Consider the following 18,815-nt stretch of genomic DNA (forward strand, 5'->3'; position numbering starts at 1 on the left):
ACTAATAATTAGAAATTTAATTTGATTCAAGCACATGCCAGTATTTAGATGAATTGCAATATTTAGTTACAAATGTAGGTGATCAACTGACCAATGAATAACATGAAGTTGCATTTGGTTATTTTGCTGGAGAGGAATTTCGACTGTTAATATTTTCATCTTTATAATACCGGAGAATAAGGATTTTTGTGCTTGAAATGTTTGAACTAGGTTCCTTTAAACAGTAAAACAAATCATGAGTATCATTTCTTAGACTCTTGCAACTTTAAGAGTGCAACATCGTCAACTATTTTTCCAAGGAATGTAGAAGCAGCAGAATTAGGTGCATCATTTTATTAGTGAACTGAAGATAATAAATAGGAGATGTGGTGATGATTGAAATGCAGAACAGATTGAAGAATATCTAATGTTGTTTTGAAAAGCAGTTCAATCTATACTTAAATATTTTCTAATGAAATTTCCGAGCTGCTCTGACACATCTCTGCTGAAGATGGGAATTGAAGTCATTCCTCCTGATCTTGTCGTAGAGACACTGTCAGAGCTCCACAAGGACCCGTCATAATGTTACCAAACGGGAAGGGCAGGTGCATAGTCACATGCTTATGGTGGTAACACAAATGAAAATTAATCAGATGTTTCTTGTAATTATTTGAATGGGAATTAATTACGTATTTCCTGTGTGTAATGAACTGACATAACGGTTTAGTGATTTACAGTAATGATGCAGCAAAGCAATAATGACTTTAATTACATACGAATCTAATTATGCATGATACGAAAAAAGCTAATCATTTGATTAGTGTACACTGATGAACGAAACTCAATGAATCAAATAGTTCCATATGTTCAATGCTGTTTGTCACAGAATGAAAAGAGAATTGATATGCATTTGCAACATAAATGATTAGGAAAATAAACGAATTAGTCACTCAATGCGGCTATTCATCTGAAGACAACTTCCGCTCTTTCCAGAAATGTTCAACTTCCTAAAGTTCAAAATGTACTCTGACTATTTCATGAAACAATAAAGAGATGTTAGTTCCTTTTGGTGTACTTCAAACATTCACAAAAATTTTAAATGATTTTGTTCCATGAAAAGTGATTAACTTGTATTGTGTTTATAAATACAGTCAGCGTTAATATTGAAGATAAACATAATTAAATCAATTCAACTGTTTCCACGATTAAAATAAAAATTGATATTCACAATGCACACTGCAAAATCTTTACTTTATTTAATTCATAAACCATAATTTTGTAGTCATACTCTGAACTATATTGAGCAACGATAATAGCAACAATTGGATTGTCAAAATTATATTATTTAATTTAAGACTACTGAGAAATCTCAGTTGATTATTTAACTGAGCAATGTGGAGAAACGACCAGAAATTGTTCTGATGAAAATAATTGCAGTTCTCTGAATGCTTCAGGCTGAGATTACTGCGATCATTCAAATGTGCACAATTAGATCCGCATCGAATGGGAAGTCATTGGTTCCATTATGGGATCGATACCCTGAGCAGTAAATTGATTTATATATTGTCGTGTTCGTACTAAGAAACAATTGATGCAATTAAAATGCGAATCACACTATATTTGTGATAAAGACTAACTCCTATAATTGTGCAATTATTTTCATGGCAGTGACTGGAAAATTGCGTTGTAATCTAAAAAACTAAATTGATTCAATGTTTTAAAAGCACTTTGTTGTGATGATGGTTGGATATTCATTAAGTTCGGTAAACTGAGAAATACAATATGATAGCTAGTTTTATGGATTCACAAAAATGAGCCATTCAGTGATTATTCAGCAGATTTGCTTTTGGTTCAAAAATGCAGGATTACAAGAATTACATGTTTCCATCCATTGGTTTGCTTATTGAGATGAAGCTTTAATTTACAACTTTTGTTCTTGATCAATGTTGAGACATTCAAGTCAGACATGGGAAGTAAATAAGTAGATAGTGAAAGTGCATATTGCAGTGAACATAAGATACAGGGATCTTCCATAATTTTGTGATTATTGTACATCGACAAATAACTTGGGAGTAAAAATAATTGGAAATCAACATGGAAAGCAGTTTTTTTCCTTCTAACAAATTGAAAGAAATCCTTATGCAGTGCACATGGTTTGAAAACACATCAGTCACAGAAACATCAGTCAGAAATAAAATCAAGGTCATAAAAAGGATCGGTTTAAGACAATAAGACCCATATGAAGAGTATTCTGCTCAGCAGTAATTAAAGGAGCTTGAATATCTTCATGTCGTTCTTGCAGAGAAAACTCTTTCATTATTCATAAAGAGTTAATATCGTAAATATTTTGACATTTGTATCAGAACTGGAAGAAAATGAGAAGCAATTCACATGATTGTTTTCGTGAACGAAACTCAAAATAAATTAAATGTACAGTGCCACCTTTCAGTATTTTCTCTGAATAAGCCGATCAAGGTTTTTAATGCGCAAAATCAACATGTTTTCACCTACAGTTGTACTAATCCAAAATTAAATTATTTTGTTTTGCAATACTTCAACTGGAACCCTGAGTGGCAAGCTGCTACATATGTTGATGTTACCATCCTCGGTCATTTGTAATAAAGCATGGTTATTGGTTTTAGCTAAATAATTTGTGTGCAATTACTGAACCAAAATGAAAGAAATCAAATGCATTTATTGGATGGAACTGCTCACCAAATGTTTGTTGTGGCTCCTGTTCTCAGGAACGATAAGATACTTACTCCGGTTTTTCTCCAGAGCAGTAATTAGATTACCAGGAAGACATTTGTGTATCTGTATGTGCCCTATTGTGTGAGCATTGATTTCATTGACATTGAGATATTTAACTAATATCGGAAGGGATTAATAATCGCGTGTTAAAGTGCTTATTTAAAGTCATATTTTCTTCTTAGAAATTATGAGAATTCCTTTGTGAAACTATGATTTAGAGATGCTGGGGTTGGACTAGGGTGAGCAAAGTTAAAAATCACATGACAACAGGTTATAGTCCAACAGGTTTATTGGGAAGCATAAGCTTTCAAGGTACTGCCTCTTCATCAGGCGATCTTCATCTCTTCATCTGCTCGGACTAGAGAATAAGGAGTGATGTACGTGAGGAGTTGAAATGCACAATAATGATGTGCTAAATGTTTATTGAATCTCTTCTGCAGCATTACGTTCACAGAATAAACAAAATTTGATCATTCATGAGTTGACTGAAAGTAAAATCGTGTTGCCCACCATATGAATAATACCCGAATGTATTTTGATTAAATAAAATGAATTTCATTACTTACACCCTTTAAAATTTTAAAAACTGCAGTGTCCTCAAATCTAAAATTTGGATATAATATGATACATGATGTTATTAATGACCTGAAGATAATAAATTGCAGATTCAGAGATTATTGGAATTAACAACAGACAGAAGCAGATCCAGAACTGGATTGAAAATCAATTCAAACTCCGCTTAGATATTTTCTAATCACCATTCTAAGCTGCTCTGGCGTATCTCTGTTGGAGAAGGGAACTGAAGCCACACCTCCTAGTCTAATAGGAGAGACACTACTAGAGCTGCACAAGTGTCTTTCGTTATGTTACTAACAAGGAAGTGTGGGATTATAATCAATTGTGATAACTCAAATGAAAACAAATCAATATTCATTCCGATAATTTGGCTGGGAATTAATTTAACTGTTTCTGTGTGTAATGGACTGAGAATGAAATCGTAATTCCCAATAATGATGGTACTAAGCACATATGCTCTTACTTAAAAAATAAAATCATGACAATTGAAAGAAAGATAAATACACATATCATGCGCTTATTGCAAATTCATGAAAAATATGACTGCGGAATGTGTTTAAAGTAGTTTTTCTTGTAATGAAAAGATAGCTAGAATGCTTAGCAGCCGGATGTAATCGCAAAAAAAAATTCACCTTGACTATTCTGCAGCAGACAGCTCCCCTTCCTAACAAAAATGTATAACTTCCAACAATTCAAAATTTACTCTGATAAAGAAAAGAACATACGTATGTAAATTCTTCTTTCTTGTTTACAAAAAAGTCACAAATTTTATTTTTTAGCTTTAAAATATTTAACTATTATTGTGATCAGAAATACAATAAGTCTACACGTTGAAGAAAAATATAATCAAATCAAATCAAATCAAAATACACATCGATATTCACAATAATTGGGAGAGTGAACACAACAATATCTTTCCATCAGTTAATGTATGGAGCCATAATTCCACTGTTATACCCCTTACTGGAATGATCAATTATTAGATATTACAAATAACTAAATCATTAATGTGCTGTCAGTGAACTGAATATTAATGAGAAATCTTACATTGGTGTTTCATGAGCAATTTGTCGAAATAAACAGTAATTATTACTGAAATGTCTTAGATATCTCTTAATCGATGAGGCTGTGATTACTTTGATTGTTAAACCGAGTAGCATTCAGATATTTATAATGAGCATTGGCTGGAAATCAATGCATTTTGGTGTAGACCTGAAAGATTTTGTTATTGTAGTATTGGCAGTAAGAATTAATGGATTAAATTATGATGTGCATCTCACCTTACTGAATATTGTCATGTTTTCTAACTAGTGTCTGGTCTAATCTTCAGTTTAACAAGGGTAATTTTGGGTCAGCACATCAGTAACTGCAAACATTTTCGAAACATCTCCATCAAAGTTATTAATCTGATAATTCAGAACGAATATCATAAAAACTCTGTAAATTTAATTGATTATATTTTTCGATTGTAGTCAAGTTCGTTCTCGACTTATTTCCTTCCTATTTCTGACACCATTGCCTAAATATTGATTAGATTAAATGTCGTATGAGTTAGACGTTAGTTTTCTCTCAAAGATCTGTGCAGCACAGGAATTGGTCATTTGGCCCATAAAGTTGTGCTGAACGTAATGCAAAAGAAACTCATCCCTTCTGCCTACTCTTGGTCCATATCCTTCCAAATTATCGAAATGAACATTAAAGATCCTTAATATATCTGCCTCACCACCAACCCTGGAAGTTCATTCCAGACACCGACCACTCTCTGTGTTACAACAAATTGCCCCTTACATGCCCCTTGAATTTTCCCCCTAACCTTAAACGCATATCACATAGTTTTTGGCTTTTTCAACTCTGGGAAAAGCATTCTGACCGTCAACCCTCTCTATGTATCTCATGATTGTACAGCTATCCATCAAGTATTCCCCCAGTTTCCGCCATTCCACAAAAAGCAATCTGAGTTTTTCTCGCCTCTCCGAATCCAGGCAGCATCCTGGTAAACGCCCTCTGTACCCTCTCCAAAGCCTCCATACCCTTCCTGTAATGTGGTGAACAGAAGTGAATACAATACTTCAAGTATGCCTGAACCAAAGTCTTATAAAGTTACAATATGTCTTCCTGACTCTTGTAACCAGTTCCCTGACCAATAAAGGCAAGCATGCCATTTGCCTTCCTAACCACCTAATTACTTGCATGGTCACTTTCAGGGAACCATGGTCTTGAACGCCAAGATCCCTTTGAATAATAAAGCTATTAGGGTCCTGCAATTAACTATCTGCTTTTCCTTAACATTTCAGCTTCCAAAGTGAAACACTTCACACTTGTTTGGATTAAATTTCACCTTTAATTTATCTGCCCATAACTGCAATTTATCTTTTTCCTGCTCAACATTGTCCTCAACTGCACTGAACGCTATATCATCTGCAAATTTATTAACTCCCCCAATTAGATTATAACCTATTTCACTTCTGTATATTTGTATCGCAAACAGAAGGGTTCCAGTACTGATAACTGTGGAAAAAAGACATAAAATGGGGGAAATGCAGAATCCTTGAAGAAGTGAGGTTATTTCAATGACAGAACAATTCTGATGAATAATCTTCTAAGGTTTGATTTTTTGGTTTTAAATTAACCCAATGTTTTAATTCTCAGTTTACTGATCTTAATGAATATCCAGGACAAACAGCTTTGAATGTATTGAATCATTTTCAGAGTTGAGTTCTAACATTAATTATTATTTAATTGTTATTTCAATTCACACACCATCATGAGATTCACATTTTTGTTGAATCCATTATTTCTTAGTGCCAGTATCGTAATGAAATATTAACATTCTTTTCAGGTCAATACACCTGCAATCAACCAAAGTTTTCTTATCCAACAATCATTCTAATTATCTCATTCTCTTTCATTCGAATTCTCAGATTAATGGAAGGATCATTAATCAGTCTTATCAATTAAGAGATGGCGAAGTATTTTTAACATAAGTATTTCATTTTTTCCCCAACATATTGCAGAATTACATTGCAATAAGGGCTTTCTCATCTTTCATAAATTTGTTATCAGCCATTTTAAAACTAATTATTGACAATATGTAATCGGTAATCATTGTTGAAATCCAATATCTCCAGCTGTAGATGTGGAACTATGTCTCAGTACATCAACTGGTACAAACAATATTGCAATCTACAATCTCTTAAGTTTAGCAAAAATAATTTTAAGTGTGGAAGCTTAGCTGGATTGAATTGGTTGTGAGCAAAAATGCAGTCTGAAGAAATGTCACTGGCCCAAAAGTATTAACACTGATTTCTTTCCACAGAGGCTGCCAAACCTGCTGAATTATTTTCCAGCAATTACTGATTTTGTTTGTGATTTCCACCATCCACAGTTTTGTTTACATTCTTGTATTGATTGTATTTCACTTCAATTCTAACATTTCTTTATTTCTGATTATTACAATAAGAACTCAGTATTTTTCATGTTAAACATTATTTAAATTTTACGAGATTCTTGTGTAAATAAACCAGAATTAACAAATGTTTGTTCTATGCTGTTACAATAGACCATGAATTCTTAGAAATCACAATTTTTGAAAATGAGGGAAGTTGTCTTTCGCTGAGTAGTCACATTGAATGACTAATGCTTTATTTCCTCTTCATGTGCATTACAAAGCAGGTTAATTTTTATTTATGCAGATGAATAACTGCTTCAAACATATTGACTTACTTGATTATCATGAGATCTATGCTTATTTAAGATCATTGTTGCTTCGTTCCTTCATTATTAGAAATGACTAATTCTTTATATCGGTCCATTACACTATGGAACTGTCTAATGCAATCCTTGTCCAATTCTAACAATAAATATCTGAGTAGTTTTCCCTGTGAATAAACACAGTAACTATGTGATTATAGTCCTGCCCTTCCTGCCGGGGAATATTATGGAGGACTCCGGTAATGTCTGTACTAGTAGACCAGGGGGCATGGATTCAATTCCCACCTTCAACAGAGATGTGTAAAAAATACGTCAGAGTTGATTTAAAAATATCTAAGTGTCGATTGAATTGCTTTTCAACCAACATTGTGTCAACTTGTAACTGTTGTTCATTATAATGATCACAACATCTTGAATTTATTTGCTTCATATCACTGATTAAAGTATGAATGTTATTACGCTGCTTCTAAATACCTCTCAACTTTTAATAATTTTGCAGTCTTAAAGATTCTACGGTGTAAATAATATTTAATGTGAGGGGGAAAGATTTAAAAGGGGTCTGAGGGGAATCTTTTCCACAGAGTGTGTTTCACATATTGGGATGAGCTGTGAGAGGAAGTGCAGTGGCTGTTACAATTACAACATCTAAAAGACTTTTGGACAGATTATTGGATAGAAGTAGTCCAAAGGGGTATGGGACAAACACAGGGAAATAGGACTAGTTTAGTTTAGGAAACCTGGCCGGAATGCCAAGTTGGGCTGAATGGTCTGTTTCCATGCTGTATCAGTCTAGAATTCAACAATTCAAACTTCACTGTGATTGGTAAAGGAATGAACAAACGGGTGTTAATTGTATTTTGTGTCCTTAAAAAAGTGACATGAATTTTAAATAATTTTGTCACATGAAATATTTCGCTCTTATTGTGATTAGAAATACAATGAACGTGAGCATCGAAGAGAAATATAATTAAATCAATTCAACTGGTTCCATGGTTAAGATAAAAATTGATATTCACAATCATTGTGAGTTTGTACATTGCAATATCTTCACATTACTTCATGTACTGAGCCATTATTACACATTTATACCCCTTACTGAATTGAACAATACTTAGATATTAGCAACACTTTGATTTTCATAAATCTATCAGTACACTTAGAAGGAGAAATCTAATTTTGTTGCATGACTGTGCAATGCGCAGATATGAACAGAAATTATTGCAGAGAAAAGTAGTTACAGTTCTCTGAATTCATAAGGCTGAGATTACTGTGATTATTCAAATGAGCAAAAGTCAGTTTGCAAAGCGTGTTGGATGCCAAATGATTGGTTCCATTGTGGAATAGTTGACCTGAAAACAATAGCATTGTTGCAATGGATTAAATTAAAATATGAAATAAAATAATATATGGATCTGACGATACACGTTAGAAAGACAAACAACTTATTCAGCTATTATAATAAGGATAATGAATTCCTAATAAATGTTGTATTCTGAACAAATAAATTGACTCAATATTTTAAAAACACTTTGCTCTCGTGTTGATTAGACGTACATTAAGATCGGTAAACTGAAGACTGAAATATAAAATCTAGATTGATGGATTGAGGACAATAAATGAGCTATTCATTAGTTTTTGAAAATAATTTTTTTTGTTAAAATGCAGACAATACCGAAGTAATGTATTTCATTCATTTAGTTTACTTGTAGAAACATGTGTTTTTAATTTATGTAATTTTATTCTGATCGATGTTCAAACATTTGTGTCTGAATTAGGAAGCAAATAAAAAGATAATGAAAGTGAATATGATAGTGACCACAAGATACAGTCCATGACATTTGATAGAAAAATGAATTGCATAATCTGATGACGATTTAATGTTAATAAATAATTAACTACTCAGGTACTGAAGCAGTCCAAGTCCAGCTAGATCTGGACAATATCCAGGCTTGGGCTGATAAGGGGTAAGTAACATACATGCCACCATCACGTATAAGAAATAACCTAACCACCATCCCTTGAGATTCGATGGTGTTACCATCACTGAACACCCACTATCAACACAACCTGGGGATAATCATTGATCAGGAACTGAATTGGTCTCACCACATAAACACAGTGGCTACAAGAGTAATTCAACTCCTGGCTCCTGAAATCCTGTCCTAACGCTACCAGGCATAAGTCAGGAGTGTGATGGAATACTCCCCACTTGCCTGGTTGAGTGCAGCCCTAACAACACTCAAGAAACTTGATACCATCCGGAATAAAGCAGCCCACTTGATTGGCACAGCTGCTACTGAGCATCAGTGGTGGTGAGGGTGAATGCTTGTGGATGTCCGAGCTGCAATCTCAGCCTCTTCTTATTAACAAAGATAAAATAGTCTTACATTGTTCAACTTTCTCATCAAAACCGAGTACAGTATTCGCCGTAGCCCTGTTTTATACCAACCAGCAGCATTTCCACCACCAATAGCAGCTCCTCTTAAAATATTTTGTCAGTAACTTGTAATTAACTGATTGCTCCAATTACAACTGAAAACGTGTTGCTGGAAAAGCGCAGCAGGTCAGGCAGTATCTAAGGAGGAGGAGAATCGACATTTCGGGCATGAGCCCTTCTTCACGAAAGTCCTGAAGAAGCAGTGAACCAAATTTTGAAATGATCTTTCTGAACATAATATTGAACAGGTTAAAACTGAAGTAGGTGTCTTACACAACTTGCTGCAAGAACACAGACAGTAGAATCTGAGGTGATCGTGAGTATGTGGAGGTAAATGTGGAGACAAGCTGGGACTGTATTGGATTAGTCATGGTGAGAGGGAACAAATGCTGGATGTAGGGTTTCAGCAGCTGATGGACAGACACTGAGGTGAGCCATCGGAAACTGAGCAGGAGATGACCATCTAATAGGACAGAGAAACTGATCCATCAGCCTGAAACTGACTGACCACGTGGCTGTCAGTGACGCCAACACAAGTGAATGGAAACATTGCTCAGAGCCTATTTCTGTCACATTCAACACAATCAGGAAATGGAAAGTGAAAATTTACCTGAAAACAAAGCCACTGCTCTGTTAGAGTCTAAACCTTTCAATGTTCAGTTATTAACATTATTGATTCTCAGAATATCTTAACCTGCAGAATCACAGGAAAAGGAGAAAGTAAACAACCTTATTGGCAAAGACATGATGAACCAACTGCTTGTATAAAAACAGCTCAGCACAAAGGTGCTGAATCCTCCACAAACTGACAAACACAGGTACCATCAGTTTATAGATAGACAATGAAATTCTTCAGAAAAACACTTCCCTGCTTATGGTGGGTGGTAGCCACCATTCTCAGTGAGAACTGTCACTTATTTCCTTTGAAAAGCATCTCTGTTTCCCCTCAGAAAAGCAGGTGTGTTGCTCACTTACAGACTGACTTACATACAAAGGAAACCTGATCTGAGACTCGCAGGTTAATTAAGCTATTAGTGACAGTCCATTGCACACAACAAGAGCTTAGACCACAACAGATTCTAGTGAAACCAACAATGCAATGAAAAAGGTTTATTAGTCTTTATAATCATGCAGCCTCTCTAAATCAAATAATCCCAGTCAACTTCCTAACATTTTAAAACTATTAATACCAATGTATACATATTTATTTCCTTTCCTAATTTCCTCCAAAAATATATCTGACTATTCTCTTCAAAGTATATTTTAAATGGTTAATTCATAATCACAATTCATTTCCAATTATTCTTAGAGCAAAACAACTTGCAAACTAAAATAGTTTTCATGTCAATAATGACACTGGAAACTTTGTTATGTAGTTTACCCATATTTCCAAATATTGTTTAGGTTCATTATTGCAGTGAAGCTAACATTAAAGTCTATTTATTTTCTCTGATATCCTTCCATTACTTTATTCCCTCATAACAATGCCCATGGTGTAATGAGTGACAAGCATTGAATAAAATTGAATTTTCATTGCAAGAACTGGCACAAATAATCACATATTGTCGTTGATTATCATTTATTTTCACTGTATGATCACATTAAATTCACTTAAATAATCACAGTACAATTCTCACCTCTATAGATCTGTCGAGTGAATGTCAAATTATTCTTATTTCAAGTAAAACCAAATTACATTTTGCTCTGTTTTATTCCAGGAATCACAGAAACAGGAACAAATGAAACAGGAACAAGTGAAGGTGGTGACTCTCAGACGTGAGGCCTGAAAGCCAAAGGGTCAGGTGGTAGTTACAGTGGGGGAGGTACCTAGTGCCCCGCTCTCCTCAGAAGGCAGTGAGGATTATGACACTGACTGGAATGGGTTAGATGACAAAGCGCACACGTATGGACAGAGGGACGGCAATGAGTGGGATCACCCATTGCCCTATAAGGTCCAGAAGGCCCTCTCTCTGGCACCACTGGGCATCTAAGCTCAACTTGGACAGACAGTAGGGAGCAACAGAGGGAACTGACAGAAACCAAACATGAACTGCTCACCTGCTGAATGACAAAAGTTGGTGAGCTAACACCTGACATGATAGAGAAATGGTAATAATGGGCCTTATTGGGAGAATATGGATGAATTAGTTAAGGTACAGTCTCACCGATGATGGTGCCAGGCCAAAATCTCTCAGGCCAAGATCCCCCGACGTGTACTTCAGCACCTGTCTCTGCAATGAGAGGGTGAGGGTGCGACCCGGTTCCCCCCAGTGCACAGCCGATCAGTGGCTCCAGGCATTTACAGATATTACAGGGACACACTGGGGAGGGGACAGGCTGAATGGGCTAAAATAACCTTGGTGACACAGGGGCCCAAGGGTAATATCGAGGATCATTCAGAGAGGACGCCTGAGGTGTGTGAGGGCCACGGGGGATCAGCAAATCCCAATCTGTGATGATGATATCAGTTTGTTGTTTTTAAAGTGGGACCCCATTTAACTGTAATTATAAACATGTGACTCCCAGTGGGAGATCATTCTCACCACCTTCTGAATTGGACCATGAGAGCTGAGACAAACTCAGAAACACAGGGGAATAGCTGCAGTACAAGGAGGGTAACCAGACTGGCAATGTTACAAGTGAAGCAGGAAAGGACATATAGCAAAGGAACGGAGGCAGAGGGAGGGAGATAGATTTTCACATTGTGTGTGTTCACCTAGGCACATGAATATTCTTTGATGCTGTGTTTTGGAACCAGCAGAGCATAATATTAATACAGGAGCATCAATATTAGTTACCGATATGGATTTGCCCCATATCACCTCAATTAATAAAATGAGAGCAGTCGGAGAGGGAATCGAGAAAGCTGGATGAAATAAACCTCTCCCGACGCAGATCACGGATATGGCAAAATATATTCAGATATGGGAGTGGGAAACTGAGGAAGGGACTGCTCTGGGAGTTGCCAGTTTAGAACAGTTCGGAGCAACTATTGATGTGGAGACACAAACTGTAATATGGGAACAACCTGAACAGGCCCGGGACAGGAAGCAAAGGAAAGGCGACATCTGCAGAGTAGTTACCTTGCAGGGAGACTGGAACAGTCAAGGAATCTTGGGAGTTATGGCTAGGACCCAACCAGCAGTGTCGATAACTTAAACAGGAATGTGGGTTATTACCTGTAGATACTGTAAAGATCGAGGGCCCTCTCACACTCCACACAAACAGGATCCCATTTAAGCTGAGGAGTCAGTGATTGTGACAGTAACAAATTGACAGAAGCAGGTTATAGTCAGACGGACAGTATCCCAGACTAACTCACAGGAGCCGGACAGCTTATCCCACCTTACTATTGAGTATACCTCACTCAGTAAATTCGCCACTAAAGAGTATCCTACATTAGCGAACCACACCACTGTATTTAATGGATTGAAATCGCAACAGTATATAGTCTCAGCCCTTGATATTGTGAATGGGTTCTGGTCCATACCTGTGGACCTGGAATCCCAGAATAAGCTGGCGTTTAATGGCTGAGGAAAACATTACACTTGGATCCAGTTACCTCAGGGATCCCACAATATTCCACTATATCCCATAGCTGATGGAGTTAGTCACATTGATCTTACCAACACCTTATTACCTCAGTTGGTGAGAAAGAATATATCCAGATATTAAACAGAATATAGGGTCAGGTCAGGCAGGCCGGGCTTAAAATTAACCCACAGAGAGTGGGAAGGTAGGGGACCTGGGACATCACATCAGGGAGATCAAATCAGGAAGGGAGAGGGGACAATCCCAGCGGAACGACAGACCATGATTTTAAAACTACCCACCCCCACACCGTGGAAGGTGTAAGGCAAACTTTAGGATTATTTAATTACTGTGGGAATTTTGTGGAGAATTCTCCAGAATTGGCAGAACCATCACCAGCCTTGACAGAAGCACAGACATTAACCAGGGGTCAGGGAGTCAACTTGTACACAGACAGTCAGCATGACTTTGGTATTGTTCATGACCATGTGCTGGCCTGGGATCGGTGAGGGTACATCATCCTGTCTGGCGGCCACATAGAGCACGAAGTACAGGTCAGATAGTTAGTGGGAGCAGCTAACTATCCCAGTGAAACAGCAATAATGAAGATTAGAGCTCACAGGGAAGTAGAAACCCCACACCAACGGGGCAGTGAGTATATGGGTAAGGCGAGTGAAATACTGACTGAAACAGTGCAGACATTTGGGGACGTGGCAGTGGCAGTAGCTACAGAAGTGTGTAAGGAATGTTTAAAGACCTTCGCAGATACAGCCCCACAACTGGAGAAAGAGGAATGGGAAAAGGGTGGGGCAGTAATAGGACACAACAGAGTCTCGATGATACAGCAGTGCCACTACACTGTATAAGACAAACATTATTAAAAACATATTGGGCAGGATAAAATGCAATATCAGATGATCCACTACAATCCTTGCCTGGAACACGGAGAAATACAGCAAGGTTTTGTCGAAGGTGTTTAGTGTGTTCACAGTGTGAGCCAGGGAAAGCAATCAGGAAAAAATAGAGGCAGCAGCAGGGACACAGGGGCCCATGGGAAAAATAACAGATAGATTTTACACGCACACCCATCCCAATCCCAGGGAAGGAGGTCCTGCTGGGTTTTAATAAATAGGTTTACTCAGTGGGTGGAAGCATTCCCCTGCAGATTCTGACCAAGGGATAAATGTTACAGGGAACATAGCTAAAGAACTATGTGCCCTGTTTGATACTGAACAGAAATCCCATCACCATACCACCCCCAGAGCTCTGTGACAGTCGAAGGAATGACGCAGACACTGAAAGCTAGTCTGACTAAGGTTCTCTCAGAGACAGAACAGCGATGGGTTAGAGTACTCCCCACCAGCGTAATGAAACTGAGGACAATCCCAGAAAAGGGGACGGGGCTGTCCCCCTTTGAATTCGTGACTGGATGGACGATGCAGATGCCACAGGGTATAGTCGTGGGAGAACCGGAGATGTGTGGTAGTGGGAGGGCTCGAGATGTGCAATGACAAGGATGGGTTAAACCATTTGTGAAAGAGCTAACAAAGCAGCTGCATGAGTTGAGAGAATCAGAGACTGTGAAAGGGAACATCTAAATATCCGAGCTGACATTCCAAACCCTGGAGTTCAGGTCAGGGGGAAAACATTACTGGAACGTATGAAGTAAACACATCAAAATGCTGGACTTATCTGGGGGAGCCGGAGAGGGACCTTTCCCATCATGTATTAGTATGGAGCTCTGAATAAACGTTGGTCATGCTGCTCAACACAGAACTCAAGGCTCCTCTTTGATATTTCTCCCAGCAACAGTCGTGCAGGTGCATGTCGCTGGCTGGAGGTCTATGGCTAATGCCGTTCCACAAGGATCAGAACTGGGACATCTGTTGTTTGTAATGTATATAAATGAAAAGTTGGAAATGTAAACGATTTAATTAGCATGATTCGGAGATGCCGGTGTTGGACTGGGGTTTAATTAGCAAGTTTGTAGATAGCGCAAACTGTTGAAGTTGTGAATTGTGAAGAATGATGTCAAAGGATACAGCAGGAAAAAGATGAGTCGGGAATTTTGTGGAGAAATTGCAGATATATTTTAATTCAGACAAGTGTGAGGTGATGCGTTTTGGAAGACACATAACAAGAGGAATGTATACAATAAACAGAAGGGCCCTGAGCAGCCCTGATATACAGAGGCCTCTTCAGTTGTAAGCTGAAAGTTCCCTGAAAGTGGTGAAGGAGGTGAATGGCAAGCTTGCCTTCTTCTGTCAGGAGAGTGAATATAAAACTGTAATCAGGCCACCTTTGCGGTATTGTGTGCCGTTTTGATCACCACATTATAGGTAAAATGTGAAGGCGTTTGGGAAGGTGGAAGCAGGTTTTCCAGGAGGTTCCCTGGATTGGGAGAGGTTGGAAAATCTTGGATTGCTGTCTTTGGAAAGTCAATGGCTGTGGGGTGACACAACTGGTACAGACAGAGTTTGTAAACCATGGTTTACTACAGAAATTGCATCTCTTGTTAAGAAGAAGAAAGAGGTTTATGTGTTGATGAGGCAAAATGGTACAGATGAAGCAATAGAGAGTTACAGATCAGCTCGGAAGGATTTAAGGAGAGTTAAGGAAAGCAAAGGGAGGACACGAGCAGTCTTTAGCAAATAGAACAAAGGATAACCCTGAAATTTTCTATAGGTATGTGAAGAATAAAAGGATGTTTAGGGGAGGAATAGGGCTAATCAAAGACAGAAGTGGGAAGTTTTTATGTTTTTTATATATTATTGTTTTTATGGGTGGCATGGTGGCACAGTGGTAAGCGCTGTTGCCTCACAGCACCAGAGACCCGGGTTCAATTCCCCCCTCAGGCGACTAACTGTGTGGAGTTAGCACATTCTCCCCGTGTCTGCGTGGGTTTCCTCTGGGTGCTCCGGTTTCCTCCCACAGTCCAAAAATGTGCAGGTTAGGTGAATTGGCTCTGTTAAATTGCCCGTAGCGGTAAGTGAACGGGTGAAATGTAGGGGAATGGGTCTGGGTGAGTTGTACTTCAGCGGGGTCGGTGTGGGCTTGTTGGGACGAAGGGCCTGTTTCCACAGTGTAAGTAATCTGATCTCAAAGTTGAGTGTGGACCCTGCAGAGATCGGAAAAGTGCTAAATGAACATTTCTCATTGGTGTTTACTCAGGAAAAGGAGAATATTGTAGAGGACAAAAATGAGGTACGAGATACGAGACTAGAAAGGATTGAGGTTAGTTATGCACAGGTACTATCAACTCGAGAAGGAGTGATAGTAAACAAGTCCCCAGGCTGGATGGGGTTTATCCGTGGATTCTCTGCGAAGCTAGGGAAGAGATAGCAGAGCCTTTGGCTTTGGTATTTGAATCATCATTGTCTATGGGTTTAGTACCCGAGGACAGGAGGATTGCAAGTGTTGTGTCCTTGTTCAAGAAGGGCAGTAGAGATGACCCAGGTTATTATAGACCAGTGAGCCTTATTTCCATTGTAGGAAAGGTTTTGGAAAGGATTAGAAGAGATAACAGTTATAATCATCTAACAAGCAACACATTGATTTCAGATAGTTAACATGATTTTGTCAAGGGCAGGTCGTGTCTCACAAACCTCGTTGAGTTTTTTGAGAAGGTGACCAAGCATTTAGATGAGACTAGGACAGTTGACGTGGTATACATGGACTTCAGTAAAGCCTTTGCTAAGGTTCCACATGGTAGGCTGATGGAGAAAATGCAGAGGCACAGAGTTGAGGGTGATTTAGCAGTTTGGATTAGAAACTGGCTTTCTGAAAGAAGGCCGCGAGTGGTGGTTGATGGATAATATTCAGTCTGGAGCCCAGTTACTTGTGGTGTTCCACAAGGATCTGTTTTGGGACTACTGCTGTTTGTCATTTTTATAAATGACTTAGACGCAGGCATAGGTGGATAGATTAGTAAATTTGCAGGCGACACTAAAGTCTGTGAAGTAGTAGACAGTTTGGAAGTATGTTACAGGTTGCAGGGGACTTAGATAAACTGCAGAATTGGGCTGAGAGGTGCAAGTGGAGTTCAATGCAGCTAAATGTGAGGTGATGCACTTTGGGAGGAATAACAGGAAGGCAGAGTACTGGGTCATTGGAAAAATTCTTGGTAGTGTGGGTGTGCAGAGGGATGTTGGAGTCCATGTACATAAATCCCTGAAAGTTGCCACCAAGGTGGATAGTAATGTTAAGGCGGCATACGGCGTTTTTGGTTTCATTGGTAGAGGGATTGAGTTCTGAAACCACAATATCATGCTGCAACTATGCAAAATGCTGATGCGGCCACAGTTTTAATATTGTGTACAGTTCTGGTCGCCCCATTAAAAAAAGTATGTGGAAGCATTGGAAAAGGTGCAGAGGAGATTTATCAGGATGGTGCCTGGTGTGGAGGGAATGTCTTATGAAGAAAGGCTGAGAGACATGGATCTGTTCTCATTGGAATGAAGGCGGCTAACGGGAGATTTGGTAGAGACATACAAGATGATCAGAGGATTAGATATTTTAGACAGTGAAAGTCTTTTTCTTAGGATGATGACGGCAGCTTGGACGAGAGGTCACAACTACAAATTGAGGGGTGATAGATTTAAGACAGATGTCAGATACAAATTCTTTACACAAAGAGAATGGTAAGTGTTTGGAATGCCCTACCTTCTAAGGTAGTCAACTCAACCACATTAGGGAGCTTTAAACAATCCTTAGATAAGCTCATGGATGATTTTGGGATAGTGTCAGGGGACGGAGTTGAGAAAATTCCACAGGTCGGCGTAACATTGAGGGCCGAAGGGCCTGTTCTGCACTGTATTGTTCTATGTTCTATGTTCTATAATCTAAATCTTTTTCCAAGCTAGAAATGACAAATTCTAGAGGCCATAGATTTCAGGGGACAGGGGGAAAGTTAAAGAAAATAAAAACCGAGAGAACAGCAGATGCTGTAAATCAGAAAAAATACAGAAGTGTCTGGAAATGCTCAACAAGTCTGGAAGCATCTGTGAAGAGAAAGCAGAGGTCACGTTTCTGAAGAAGGACCCAAAACATTAACGGATTTTTATTTTCGCAGATGCTGCAAGACCTGCTGAGCATTTCCAACAACATGTGAAAGTTTAAAGGGAGTTATATCAGGCAAGTCTCTTATGCAAAAGGTGGTAGATGACTGGAATGTACTTTCCTGGGAGGTGGTAAAAGCAGAAACAATCACAATGCTTAAGAGGCATTTGGGCAGGTGCATACGCTGGCAGGGGTTGGCAGGGATATGGATCATGTCCAGGCAGGTGGAATTAGTTTGGAATGACATCATGGTCTGCACAGACATAATGAGCCGATTAATCAGATGCTGTACCTTTCTGTTTTCCAGGAGGTACCATGCATGGAGCGAGAGTTAATATTTTTTCTAACACACAGTGAGTTGATACATTTTGAGAGAAGCATTGTTGAAAGTAAATATATATTTGGCTGGCACAGCCACGAAGAGTAGAGACTGAGGGAAGGGGGGAAATGTGTACAATTCTTTAATGGAGAGAAAACATAATCATAGTGTTTTGATCAAAACATATGGGATCATGGGTTTCATTAACAAAGGGAATGAGAACAAATTCATGGAAACATTTTCAGTGACTGATTAGGTCACAATCAATCATTGTATCCAATTCAGGTCAACAAATTCCTGCTCAGGAAGGATCTGAGTGATCTTCAGGGTGTGGAGTACAGACTTACTGGTGTGGTGCACTGATAAAGAAAATGCAGTCACTGGAGTGATTTGGAAAAAAAAAATGTTATTTTCTTTGAAGAAATCAAGTTGAATATATCTTGATAGATTAAA

Source organism: Chiloscyllium punctatum, chromosome 18, assembly GCF_047496795.1.
Source record: "Chiloscyllium punctatum isolate Juve2018m chromosome 18, sChiPun1.3, whole genome shotgun sequence".
NCBI lineage: Eukaryota > Metazoa > Chordata > Chondrichthyes > Orectolobiformes > Hemiscylliidae > Chiloscyllium > Chiloscyllium punctatum.